Raw genomic sequence first — 13,245 nt, 5'->3', positions numbered from 1 at the left:
GGCGCGGCCGCCATCCACCCACGGGGGAGCTGAGGGGTCCCACACGCCGCGTTTTCCCCCTTGGCATCCCCGCTGTGGGCTCTGCTCTTGCCTCGTAAGGGGCAGGTTGCTGGGGGCACACGGTGCTTCACAGCCCAGGAGCCAAAAAATCACTGGTTCATGCAATCTGCTGTTAATCTGGGGGAGGCTGCACGTGGCACAGCAGCAGGAATGCACGGGAGTGCTGTGCTAGGCAGCCAGGGAACAGCAGCCATGCTACACGGCATAGGGTAGCGGTGTTTGTGCACTGATGCGAAGCAACTAAAGAAGCAGTGAGAAAAAGCCTCTGTCCTCGCGGTTTCACTTCCAGCCTACTGGAGAAATAAAGGCATTTCTGTACCTGAGGATCTGCTGACTCTGCTGTTTGCAAAACGGGACTTGAGGCAGTCACTCTGCCACAAGCAGCGTGCTGGGGTTGGGCTGGTCTCTGGGCATAAAGGGATTTCTGACCCCAGCACATCCCTGGCCCTGCCATCTCCTGTGGGACTGCAATTTGGCCAACAAGCCCCACACATCCCTTCCTTGGGGTATCAAACCCTGCCAGATCCTGCCCAGGGCCACCAGCCTCCCTGGGCTTGCTAGAGCATCCTCCCCCTCGCTTCATCCACTTCCCCCAGCAAGAAGTCCCCACCATGCCCTCCTGGTGGTACATTTCCTGGCCACACCGTCCTTCCAGGAGCACCACAACACTCTGGCTGTGCCACTGCCATTCCTGCCACTGGCCCCTGCACACAGGCCAGGCTGGGCTTCGACACGCTGGAGCCATGCTGTCAGTGGTGCCAAAAGGTAATCACTGTTTATGCAATTGCAGGTTGCTTTTTCTGGCTGAGAAGCTGCTAAAACAGGCGTGTTCAGCAGCGTGCCAGAGCGAGCAGCACAGTGGGAGAGGAGTCAAACCTCAAGGGGAGAGGTATTGCCTCAGCACATGCTGAGGGGACTCACCACCAGTGCTGTGCCCATGCAGGGAGCAGGTGGGAGCAGCCAGGAGCAGCCAGGATGTCAGTGATGTACACACAGGGTGACTGCTTCCCTGCCCTCTGCACACCTGCACGCAGGGAAGTGGCAGATCCTGTTACAGGATACAGAATCACAGGATGGTTTGGGCTGGAAGGGACCTTAAAAATCATTTCGTTCCAATTCCCCGACCCCCAAGGGCTCACGGACCTCCTGTGCTGGCCCATCTGGCTCAGACTAAAAGGTGCTGCAGGGATGCTGCCAGTCTGGACTGAATGACTCTCCCCTAGAATTGCCACGGCACATCACATCCCCAGATTTATGGACTATGGCAGTAGCCCATAAATCCATCCTCAATCCTGACCACACCCTTGTCCAAAGGATTAAGCAACATCCTTAAGCAAGGGCTGGGCACCATCTAGTGGAATAAAAAGCCTATTGCTGGGAATGTTTTGTGCCTGTTGAACGACGCCTAGCTCTGCCTGATGCTGGCGTGAGTGCTGCTGCTGTCTTGTCCCACTGCTTCCCCGAGGTGCCAGGGAGCTCTGCCTGAATGGCGAGGTCAGGTTTAAAACTGGCTAGTTCAGGTATAAATGACATACATTTATAAACCAGCATTACCTCCTTGCACAGTCGCTGCTAAAATACCTGGAATTTTTATGCTGTGACTCTGGTTCCACATCTGGGAGAACACAGTATTTTGGGATGCTCACCCTGAGCCCCCTGCTCAGCATCACAATGTTGCCTGGCTCTTCTCTTTCAAAACTCACCTGACAAACAGCACAGGTGGCCACTGAACATAAAAACTGCAAGTTTCCCTAGGAATGGGTTTTCCCAGAGTATTGGAGCAAAGCAGGGAGCTGATTTTCCCTTGCAGTGAAGGGTGAGCAGATGTGGCAGGGTGATACTGCCCACCCCTCATGCTAAAACACCCACAGCAAGCTTACAGCTGGGCTAGAGGTAGTCACCAGGTCTGGGAGGTGTTCTTCTGTGGCCCTTTGCTCTTTGGCTCTGCTGAGCTGTGTGTTTTTAAGGAAAGATTTAATTTAGAGTTTTAATAAATGTACATTTAAATTATGTTCCTTCTGTTTTGGGTTGTTTTTTTTATTAATGGCAGCAGTGATTTATCTACAGGTGTTTCTTCGTGCTGGGACAGCAGAAGCTGTTGATAAAGTGACTTAGGGTCTCTCATTCCACCCTGTAAGTGCATTAATCCGAGTGAAGAGTGATATGTACTGTCTGAGGGTACAGAACAAAACATAAATAGTCCCTAAAAATCCCAGCTACGCTTATGAATGCTAATTTTCATGTGCCCAGGCAAGTACGGGTACACACTGCTGCTGGCCAGCAAGGTTGCAAAGAACTGCTAAAATACTTTTTAAAAGAAGTCTAAAAACCAATGATGCACTTTGAGGAACCATTCAAGCAGAGTTATGAACTGTATGTTTTCAGCTACAGACTTCAGTACTGGCTGTATGGAGGCGGCAGTGATGCCCATCACAAATAGCTCTTCCCAGATGTTTTCTTGGCACCGTCCAGGTGCCTTCCCCGTTGTAAAACCGTGTTTTTTCAGAAGAGGGCAAAAGCAGACAGCCAGAGGGAGCAGCTGAAAGCAGCATCTCTCAAAAGAGAAGGAGCATGGCTACAGGACAATAACAACTTTCCTTCTCACCTGCTGCAGTTACTCAGTGAGACCCATCTTCACCCCATGCCAAAGATCAGGGACAGAGAGGGACTGAAATACTGTGCACAGCCACAGCAAACCCTTCCTCCCAGTGCTCAGCCTTCCTGCTCCTAAGCTGGCAGCCAAGGACCTGGAAGGAGACTGTAGGGGACCTGAGCGCATCCAGATTTTTGGAGGATGAAAGATACCCCAAAGCCTTCATGCTTTGCCAAGAGAAGCACTTATTGCCATTGAGAAGGGTGAAAGGCAGCCCCAGCAATAAGAAACTTGGATTTTATTTCTGCAGAACAAGCCACACAGTACTGCCTATCATCACGGGGGTTCAAAAATATTTTTACTTACTCTGAACAGTGTCTAATAGACCATCCACCAGCACTTCCCTGTAAACATTTTGGGAAATGTACTCTGGAGTCAAAACCATTGCTATAGTCAAGTAAAGGTACATCTTGACACATGGAGTAAAATGCAGATCTCAGTGACATTAGTAAAAAATATTATTAGCCAATATTATATTCTGTTTGGGGCCTCTTTTGGTAACCCTTGCCTATTTCCCTGCATCTTCATGGTGGCTTTAGAGGGACTAGTCTGCGAGTTTTCTTTGGGGAGCAATTGCCTTGCAGCTGGGTACTTTGTTAAACAACATACTATACTACATTCACCCTTGTTAAATTACTTCATGGGTCTTGCTCTGATCATCAGGGTGTCCCTGATTGAGAGAGGACAGAGCTGACAATCCCTGGCCAGTGAGCTGTGGGTTTCTCACCTCCTGATGTTCTCTGGAAAAAAACTTCTCCAGCCAAAAAAGTCCTGGCAAACTATAGCCGTTGTGTGAAAATCCCAGTGCTGTTCCTCCAGGTAATTAATATACCAAGCCAGTCAGTCTGGGTTCAGCTTAGGCTGTTGGCTAGAATTAATCTTTTAAGTTGAGAAATTGGTAGATACAAACTTCTTCTGTCATGAAATGGAATGGTAGGGAGTGTTTCAGAGATCTTACACCTTACTTCAAAGCTGACCTGCATGGGAGGGGACTAAATAGGTATGTGGCCTTTTCATCTTCCCTGCAAAGTGCAGAAAAGGGGCAGGAGCTTTATCTCCCTCCCACCACCAAGTGATGAATTTTTTCAAGAGTGGCTTTAATTAAAAAGTGTTGGGCCTTAATAAAGTCTCCCAGCCTCCTGCTGCCATCGTCCAGCAGCAACGAGGGAGATTGAGCCTGACAGACTTCAGATGTTTGACTTATTAAAAGCTGACTCCCCCCCCTTTTCCTCAGTGCTCCCTCCTCCCTTATCCCTGTTGACGTATTCCTGCAAAAAGCCATCCAATTCCACCCCAAAATACAATCTCACTGAGCCAATCTCAGCTGTACCTGTAGAGTGAATGAACAGGCTCCCTGCCTTAACACATGGGATGTTTCATATGCCAGTAAATCCACTTGAACTTCATCTCAGCTTAAATACTCCTGCTTTCCAAAAATGTTTGGTCCAAAGGGCAGAGGTTTAGATAATAAAAATCCTAAAGGAGATTTAATGCTTGAAATAAAAATGCTAAGGTGCTAGAGCAATTCCAAATACTTATTTAATATATGAATAAGGAAGTACCTCGTGCCAGGCACTGAATATGAGAAATGAAAGACGTGAGTATGATGACCAAAACCAGCCTTTGCTTCAATTTCCAGACACAGGACTGAGAAAAATGAGAAAGTCATCCCCATCCATCTTTAAACACTCAACACTTTGCCAATTACCTAAAAGCAAAAGTTGTATCAACAGAGAAATTATTTTAAGAAACAATCCTCCTCATGTAGAGTGTGAGCTGAAAATATCCATATGTTATCCACAGCATTGGATGAATTTCCACCATTCTCCCCAGCACCCGTGGGACCAGGGGCTGAGGAGCATCCCTGTATCCAGCAGGGCTGGGATGGGTTTGTTGCTGCTCTCAACAGTGCCAGCCAAATTCTTTGAATGCAGGTCCAGTGGCAGACTGGCTAGAAGAAAAACTGAATTTTTAACTTCACTTTTCCTGCTTTCATAGCAGAGCAAGGCTTCAAGATGAAGGTGCTGTCCTCAGGAGCAGAGCAAGTCTCCTCCCAATCCTCTTGTGAAATGCTCAGTAGAGGAATAGTTGAACACCTGAAAAATTCAAGACTTCAGAGACTTTAAATAAGAACCAAAGTTGTTAGATTTTCACCAGTTTAGAAAAAACCCCAACCCAATACCAAAAATCTCTTCATTTAGATTTAATTTCTGCTTACTAGGAATTAAACATGACTGTGTCATGAGGGTTTTTGGCCACAGACTAAAAAACATGGAGGAGAAGAGAAGCTGTGGATGCCCTGTCCAGGCTGGCCAGGATCCTGCACACCCCGATGCCATGGATGGATGCTGTCCCTGCCTGTGGCAGGACATTGGAACCAGCTGATATTTAAGGTCCCTTCCACACCAAAGCATTCTGGGTCACCAGGAGGGTGCAAGGGTGCAACGGGGGCTTCTGCTACCGTTAATGGAATGTTACCACAGCCAGACCGTTGCCACAAGGATTCCATCCCAGGCAACCTGGGGTCTGTTAAGGCAGTTGATGGATCCTCTGCTGGGAAGCAGACGCAAGGTGTTCGTCTCCTCTGCGCTGTGTCCATCTTCTCCATCCCCGGTGGGAACAGAAGGTGATTTGCTGACATTTATGAGGAAAACTCTTGACTGACTACTCAGGTGAGTGTAGATTATTTTTGAAAAGGTTTCTGATGCTGAGGGGCTGTTCTGGGATTCTGGCCCTGCTGCAGGTATCTGAGGCTGCAGTCCTGAGCTTGTACAGAATTGGTGTTCAGCTCTCTACTGAACTTGTACAGAACTGGTGTTCAGTTCTCTACTGAACTTGTACCAAAATGGTGTTCAGTTCTCTACTGAGTTTGTACAGAACTGGTGTTCAGTTTTCTACTGAATTTTTACAGAACTGGTGTTCAGTTTTCTACTGAATTTGTACAGAACTGGTGTTCAGTTCTCTACAGAACTTGTACAGAAATGGTGTTCAGTTCTGCACTGAACTTCTATAGAAGCTGATGGCTCGGGGATGGGAATCCTGGAGATGGATGGAATTTAAGAGAAGGATATTCCAGATAGGTAATTTCCTCTCTTCTCTTCTGGTAGGTTTGGAAGAACATTGTTCTCTGATCCCTAGGAGTCAGGGTTTTGTAGCAGTGTGCTACCTAAAGGAATCTAAGGGATCAATCCCTGCAGCTTCTTTGATATTCCTTCTCTGGTGCCTGTCCCGCTTACTCTGCCAGTGGGAAACATCATGAGCACTGTGAGTACTTTACTACTCAATGCAAATCTAATTCCTAAAACACATTGTCCGGGGTACTTCCAGAAAGGATTTAAAGTTTGTAGCAAATGCAGGGAAACAGAAGGCTATTAAGACTTCATGTGACTTCATGTTTTGGGAGATGGAAGATTTTTAATTTCTCTGGGTGCTAGCAATAGTTCAGAAATGCTTACAGTGTGAACAATGACCTGATAAAATTATGAAGTAGTCGTCCCATTTGCAAACCTTTGGGATAGGCTTTTTCTTGGTGAGACAGCTGGTAAGAGATCGGAGGGACTCCTTTTCCTTGATGCCATGTGCTCAGAGGGGAATTCCCCACAGCATCATATGATGCATATTCCAGCCTTTACATGAGCGTTTTCTGTACCCTCGTGCTTTCACTGGTGTTGCAAAAATGGGAGCCATGTTACCCTTAGTCCCACAGAAAATTCTAAGGCTTTGCTCCCTCTTAGAATCAGCGGAAGCGCCGTGGAGAAGCAGATGATTCTGATCAAGCTCAGAAACGGAGCAGGCTGCTGGCTCCTAGCACAGGTGGAGCTTCACAGCCAGAGCCAGAGCCAGAGCCAGTAGACTTCAAAGAAAGTGGCACACTTTTTTTTGAGCTTGGTAAGGACAGAAACTACTTCTGGAGAGATAAGGTCCAGGCAAATGTGTGCATTTGCCAGTCTCTAGGCCCTTTAGTGGGGAGGAAAGGAAACCTGGGATTTTAGGAAGCGCCTAGTATGGGATCTGTAAACAGCAAGGCTCCTGACAAGCACATGGGTTTGTTCCTGAGCTGCAATACATTTGCACTAGTGGGAGAATGTCTGAATGTCTGCTCTGAGCAGCTGGCAGTTGCCCCAGCTGCCACTATACAGGGTGGCGAACTAAGTTTGGGATCTGGCAGCCAGGAAGCAGATAAGGAAAATTTGTCATTAGCTGTGCCCTGTCCCTCAAGGAAACATGTACAGTATGGTACTGTAAAATCAGGATACCTGCTATGAATCCAGCTTTGATTTGGGGTTCTTTTCTTTCCTGTGTCATAAACATTGCCCTATGTTATATGAATCTTATGTTGGTATGTACCTTCTGCAAGCTGCTGTCATCCAGCAGAACTGTGTGAGGAGCTCAGCCACTCTTTCTTGCAGGGGACAGGGCTGGCAAAGCACTCCTGTGGACTGTTGGGAGCAAAGCTGAAGTGAAATGTTGGACACATTCCTGAAAAGACCCAGGGCACAGATGAATCCTATCTCAGCCTGTTCCTCTGGGGCTGCCCATTTCATTCTTAATTTCTGATATTGATTCTAACATTCTGATTTCCAGCTGGTGAGGAATTCATTGGTGTCACAGCTGACTCTCCTGACTCTGAAGACATCAATATAACTAGTAATGTTTCTGGCAGTGTTGTGGTAAGTAGTGAATGACACACTTCTCTCCATCTCACAGCCAAATTAATTTTCTCTTGTCCTGCCAGGCCTGTCTTCTGGCATCCAAATGTTCAGTCTGACATTCAGGTCTGAAACACAGCTTTGACTTACCTACTTTAGGCAGAACTACCAGTTAACCCCAAATGCACCTGTGAGTGCATTAGCATCTCTGAGTATCACTTGCAGAGAGTGGAAGAATAATTTGAAAGACCTTATTGCTCCAAAACTTGGGGAGAATGTTTAGCAATAATGGGTAATGGAAGAGAAGGAGCCAATTTAAAGCTGAAGCTGTTCTAGAGATACCAAAGATACAGGCCAGTGATTTAAAGAAAAAGGAGAGGACAGGAAGCCTTTGACTTTCCAAATACGAAGTGTTTAGCTGCAACATTGGTTTGAGGTACTCCTGTCACTGAGGTACCAAGCACAACTGTAGCTGTCTGGAGTACAAAATATTTATTACGCCAATAAGAATTTAAGAACTTAATTTTCCTGTTTGGGAGAGAAAGAGGGAAAGATTTGCCTACAGCCTAAATCCAGATAGGGAACTGAAACAGGCGAGCAAGGAGAAGGGTTTTAACATGTTTCTTAAGCTGCTACCCTTTTTACCCATCTGCAGTGGGAGCAGAACCAGGAGTACTCACTTCCCTCTGCACCAGTGGATGATTCAGTTGTGCTACTGACCAGTGATGATGATGAAGAGCTGAGAGTTAATGATGGGTAGGTGATAGATAAAGTGTCTCTCCAAAGTCTGATTTCTGACAGAAGAGCAACAGGTTTTTGCCAAGATTTTAGGTTCTGTTTAATCCTGTGTAAAAAGTTCATACCTGGAGTATAGTGGCCTGTATGGAAGAGAACTGAGTAAAAAACAAAACAAAACCATAAAATCCTTTAGAAACTTTTCTGTTCATGCAGCCATTATTGGTTGTATGTTACACTATGGTTTGGGATATGTTGAAATGTTTGCAGTACATAAAAGTACTTAGAATGCTCATGTTGCTGGACTGGGCTGTTGCTGGTCTGGTATGTTGCTAGATCAGAATAGGAGATACTTAACATTTCTGACATTTTATGTATCAGTAACCCTTGTTGTGTGGTGGAAATAATGACTGTTTATTTTTCTTGTTCTATTCACTCTACTACAAGGCTCTTTGATCCCCTAACAAGTGTGCTTTACAACGATTGCTTCTTATGGGTAAGAATCCCTATGTCATCTTCCTTTCATTTTCTGTGGGAGGGGAATGGGGCAGAGGGGGAGCTATGGGACTCATCTGGCCGATGGGCAGCTGGCTTGAAGGACAGTCCTTGCTTTGAAGCTCGAGTCTGCACATCCTTCCAAGTCATTTTTTGGTAGAGTGCATCAAGGGAGAAACCCTTACCAAGATAGCACTACCACATCTTTGGGTTCCTCATTATTTAGCAGCAATTGCAGATTGAGGATGTTTCAAGACTTCTTTGCCTGCTGCCCATAGAGAAGCAAACTGGAATTCTTTATTCCCAATCCCTGTTGAGCTTTCCTTTCTTCAGCAGCTGTTCATCTAACACCAAGTGTTTGTGGCTATTGCAGCTGAATTTGCCCATTTTGGGGAGAAAGAGGGGAAGAAACATGTATAGACCAAATCCAATCATGGAACTGGGGGAGCAGGGTGGAAAGTGTGTAGGTGGTTCCTAAACTGCCTCTGTTTCTACCCTGTTGCAGCAGCTGGACCAAAACCAGCAGCACTCACTTGTTTCCAGAGCAGCAGATAATTCAGTCCTGCTACTGGCAAGTGATGAAGAGGAAGGAAGAAACAACAATAGGTATGTGAGAGATAGTGTCCCTCTAAAGTCTGATTTCTGACATAGGGTAGAAACAGACTTTAGACAAAGTTTGGGCTCAGCTTCATATTAGGACCTAGAGTATTGTAGCCTATCTGGAAGAGAACTAAGTGAAAAAAATCCTAGCAAAATCCAGCAGAAACATTTCTTCTCTGTTCATGAAGCCATTAATGAATTAATCTTTTATTATGGCTTGAGATGAGCTCAAATGATTGTAGTACGTAAGAATTTTTGGAATTATTGTGATGCTGGGCTGGAGTGTTGCTAAATCAGAGTAGGGGATATTTTAATTTTTTACATTCTATGTATCAGTAACCATGCATGTGTGCTGAAAGTCATGGCTGCATGTTCTTTCTGGTCATGTTCTCTCTAGTGCATGGTCATCAGATAATCTCAGCTCTCCAAACTGGATGGATGAGTACTTAGAGGTAAGGATCCATGTATTGGCATAATTTCTGTTTTGTGGGAGGGGAATGGGGCAGAGAGGGGAAAAAACATTTCCAGCCAAAATCCAGTTTGGAAACGGAAATGTGAGGAGGGAGGAGGGTTTTCAGGTGGGTCTGAAGCTGCCTTTGTTTCTATCCTGTTCCAGCAGTAGGAAGAGAAACAGCAGCAACTTCTTATTTGTTTTCAGGGCAGCAGCTATTTGGCTACTACTTTCAATGTTCTTAACCAAAATTAGAGAGCAAAAGCCTAGCATTCTTCATGTTATCTGTTGTAATTGCTGAGCTGGTGTTGGTATGTAATACCAGAGCTGCATACCAAAATCTAATTGTATTTTCTTTTTTCTCTCTTCCCATACGCACTGATGCAAGCTTATTGAAGGTGAGTTTACATTTTTAAGTTGATATAATGGGATTGTTATAAATATAATCATTAGTTTTTCTGTGTCCTTTCCAACCACCTCGAGCAGCAGGGATTGAAACTGCTTTTAGCAAAAGGCAAAGAACAGTGCTAAAGCCTCTGGCCACTGTCTTAAAGAATGGAGCCCATCTGTGACTGATAGCTGCTATTGAACACAGTGGAAATTCCCCACAACAGAAGTTGTCGCTCAATACTTATGTAGGAAGGAACTTTAATTTGATGGCATTTTCTGTAATTTTAATTGATTAGTGCTTGATTGTTGTTATATGGACACGGGAGGTGCAGAAATCATTGTTGCATGTGTATTCTGAGAATTAAAAAGCAAACACCCTTTGGGTGTTACTGGGACATTAAAAATGTATCTCCTTTGAACTGTATGTGTTATAATTTTCAAGCTACCTTAACACCATAGGACCACAGCAGACCTTGATAATAAGAATTGTGTGAGGGAACTTCCCTTATAAGGCAGATTTGTTCAGATTTGTAACTCTGTGGAATGTATGACACTGAGACTCCCTCAGGTAATATTTTTAGCTGTTTGTAGGGTGAATAGAGCAAATGTTTTGTGTTGGTCTGTAGCAGAATAATCACAATGTGTAGAAGAGTTCAGCCTCAATATTTAGGGAAACTAGTTTGTTTAAGATTGCTTTTAACCCAGCTGAGTAGGGTCCATTTCAAACAGGAACCATTACAGACTATTTATAATAACTCATTTAAAGGGTAGTTCCATAGAGAGAGGGTAAATAATCGATCTAACTTTTTGAAATTAAATTGCAGGGTGTGAACAACAAAGAAGCCAGTTGCTGTTGGACGGGTCTGCACTGAGTGATGATGATGAAGATGAAGCATCAGATAATGATGTGTCTGTGACTGATTCAGCATCTGAAGAAGGGGTTTCATCAGAAGATGAAACTGAAAGTTCAGAGTATGTATGCCTCATGACCTACCAGACATTGAATTTTGCTTTTTGTTTTTCATACAGACAGGACTAGGTTTTACTGCTATGGCCTGGCTTACCTTTGAAACCATCACTTACTCTACTTATTTCCCTCTTTCAATGACAACCACATCCCATGCTGCATGATGACCAAATGATACCATTTTTACTTTAGAAGAGGAAGGCAACCCAAGGCAGATGGAAAGCTTTGCACACAACCTTAAAGACAAGTTTGGGTGTATAGCAAGAGAGGGTGATTAGGCACAGGCCATAGCTCACTATGCATTTCTTTTTCTTTTCATGCCTAGTAGATAAGGAAATATTTTGGTATTTGTTAAATTGGTATTGATGGCTTGGCAGCAGGTGGACAAAGTCTGTGCAGGTTTTAATAGAGCTGGTGTGCTTTGGATTACTTAAAGGCAATGTAGGAGAGAACTTAATATAAAAAAGGTATATTTTTTTCCCTTCAATCTCAACTTCTCTGTTACAGCATGCCTTCCTGCTCTGTTTAGGTGAGGCTGAAGAGCAGCACTTAACAGTGAGCAGAGTCCTTCTTGCCAGAGCTGTCTGCAGTGTAACTCTGCAGTAGTGTCAGGCCTTGTTCCATTCTAGAACTAATATTTTCCAGAGGACAGCTCAATGCTTTAGTTACAAAGCAGTTATTGAAGACCTGTTGGACACAAATGCTGCCATACATAGTGTGGGGAGCTGCTGATACTTCAGATCCTAGAGCAGGGTGCCTGACTGCATCCTTTTCCCAGTGAAAACCACAGTGCTGTTTCCTTTGGGAGCCCCACGCTCATTATTACATGCAGCAAACTGAGGGTTAAGGATACTCAGGGCTCTCCAAAGGAAATTTTTCATGGCTGCTCAGTGCAGTTGGAGATTACATGACATTTTAGGTGCCATGACCCTCGATGTGTGGTGACATAAACAACCAAATCTTTCTGGTTCTATTCTCTCTAGTGCTTGGCCAGCAGGGACTATCAGGTGCCCGATCTGCATGGATTTTTACCCACAGGTAAGGACCCACCTGTGGTCATCATTCCAGCTTTGTGGGAGGGCAATGGGGCAGAAGGGGAGCTGCACAACCCAGCTGGCTGATGTGGGATGCTGTGGGCAGCTGGCTTGAAGCCCAGACCTCGCTTTGGGGCTCTGAAAGTTACTTCTTGTTGGTGTACATAGAGGGAGAAGCCCTTGCCAAGGAGGCACTGCCAGACCCACGTGTTCCTCATTATTCAGCACTAAATGACAGATTGCAGATACTCTAGGCCCTATTTTCCTGCTTCCAGTAAAGCAGCAAACTCAGATTCTTTCCTGCTGTGATTTCCTTTCTTCCAGATTGTGGAAAGTGGACGGCAGATTTTGTCAACACTGTGTGGCCACGTCTTCTGCAGTCAGTGCCTCCCTTTTGCCCTTCAGACTGCCAGGTTTTGCCCAACCTGCAGGACAGATCTCACTCCAGATCAATACCATCCCATTTATATATAAGTACTTCTATTTTTCAAGACAGTCTCAGAGATATTTTCAAATACTCACCTATCACGAGGATAGGTGGTACAAAGAGTTTTTTAGTTTATATAGTATATTATATAGTATATAATATAGTATATTATATAGTATATAATATAGTTTATTATATTATATTTAATTTATATAGTATAATATATAAAGTTTTTATTGTATAAGGTTCCGTTTTCTCTGAATTTAGTTATAAATAAATTTTAATTGATTTAAACAGAATTGGGTCTGCTCTTCTATGTTGGATTCTGCTGCTAGACAGAGATTTCTTTTAACAGGTGGAAATAAAACCCTTGGTTTGATCAGTCAGAAGTTCTTGTTCTTTTCATCACACTGTAGTCATTTATTTTTAGGGGGAAATGCTGAAGGCATAAGCTTTGTAGTTCTTGTGATAGAGTGTGTTTTATAGGGAAAAGGAAACAGGCACTGCTTGGGGTATGAGGCCTTCTCTTTCTTAGGACAGACTCAGCTAAAAATGTCATTATTTCAATGCTTTGAAGGTTGAAAGAGCAACAGGTTGTGCACACATACAAAGACAACTATTTTCCTTGAGACTAAGTCCTGTGTATCTACACTGCTTGTTTATGGCCCAAGCTTCTCCTTGTTTTGTCCCTGCTTACAATGTTCCATTGATGACTGTCAGCTGATGACAGGAGCACTGTCAACTTCTGTGAAGGTCTTCCCCTTCTAAAAAGCCCGTAAGCTTA

At 44.5% G+C, this 13,245-nt stretch overlaps 2 long non-coding RNA genes across 2 annotated transcripts; both read left to right on the top strand.

Moving 5' to 3' along the window:
* The first annotated feature begins 9,110 nt into the window (after window positions 1-9,110).
* Window positions 9,111-10,105, top strand: LOC148224045 (uncharacterized). The gene is made up of 3 exons (XR_015803375.1): window positions 9,111-9,198; window positions 9,590-9,644; window positions 10,032-10,105. It is a non-coding gene; the product is annotated as an uncharacterized LOC148224045 (long non-coding RNA).
* Window positions 10,106-10,932: 827 nt separating this feature from the next.
* On the top strand, window positions 10,933-12,524 carry LOC148224044 (uncharacterized). The gene is made up of 3 exons (XR_015803374.1): window positions 10,933-11,005; window positions 11,984-12,038; window positions 12,359-12,524. It is a non-coding gene; the product is annotated as an uncharacterized LOC148224044 (long non-coding RNA).
* The last annotated feature ends 721 nt before the right edge of the window (window positions 12,525-13,245 follow it).

The sequence above is a fragment of the Sturnus vulgaris genome, chromosome 4 (assembly GCF_052056855.1).
Source record: "Sturnus vulgaris isolate bStuVul1 chromosome 4, bStuVul1.hap1, whole genome shotgun sequence".
NCBI classification, from domain to species: domain Eukaryota; kingdom Metazoa; phylum Chordata; class Aves; order Passeriformes; family Sturnidae; genus Sturnus; species Sturnus vulgaris.
Note: the sequence above shows the minus strand (reverse complement) of the source record. Positions and strands in the feature narration are given on the sequence as shown.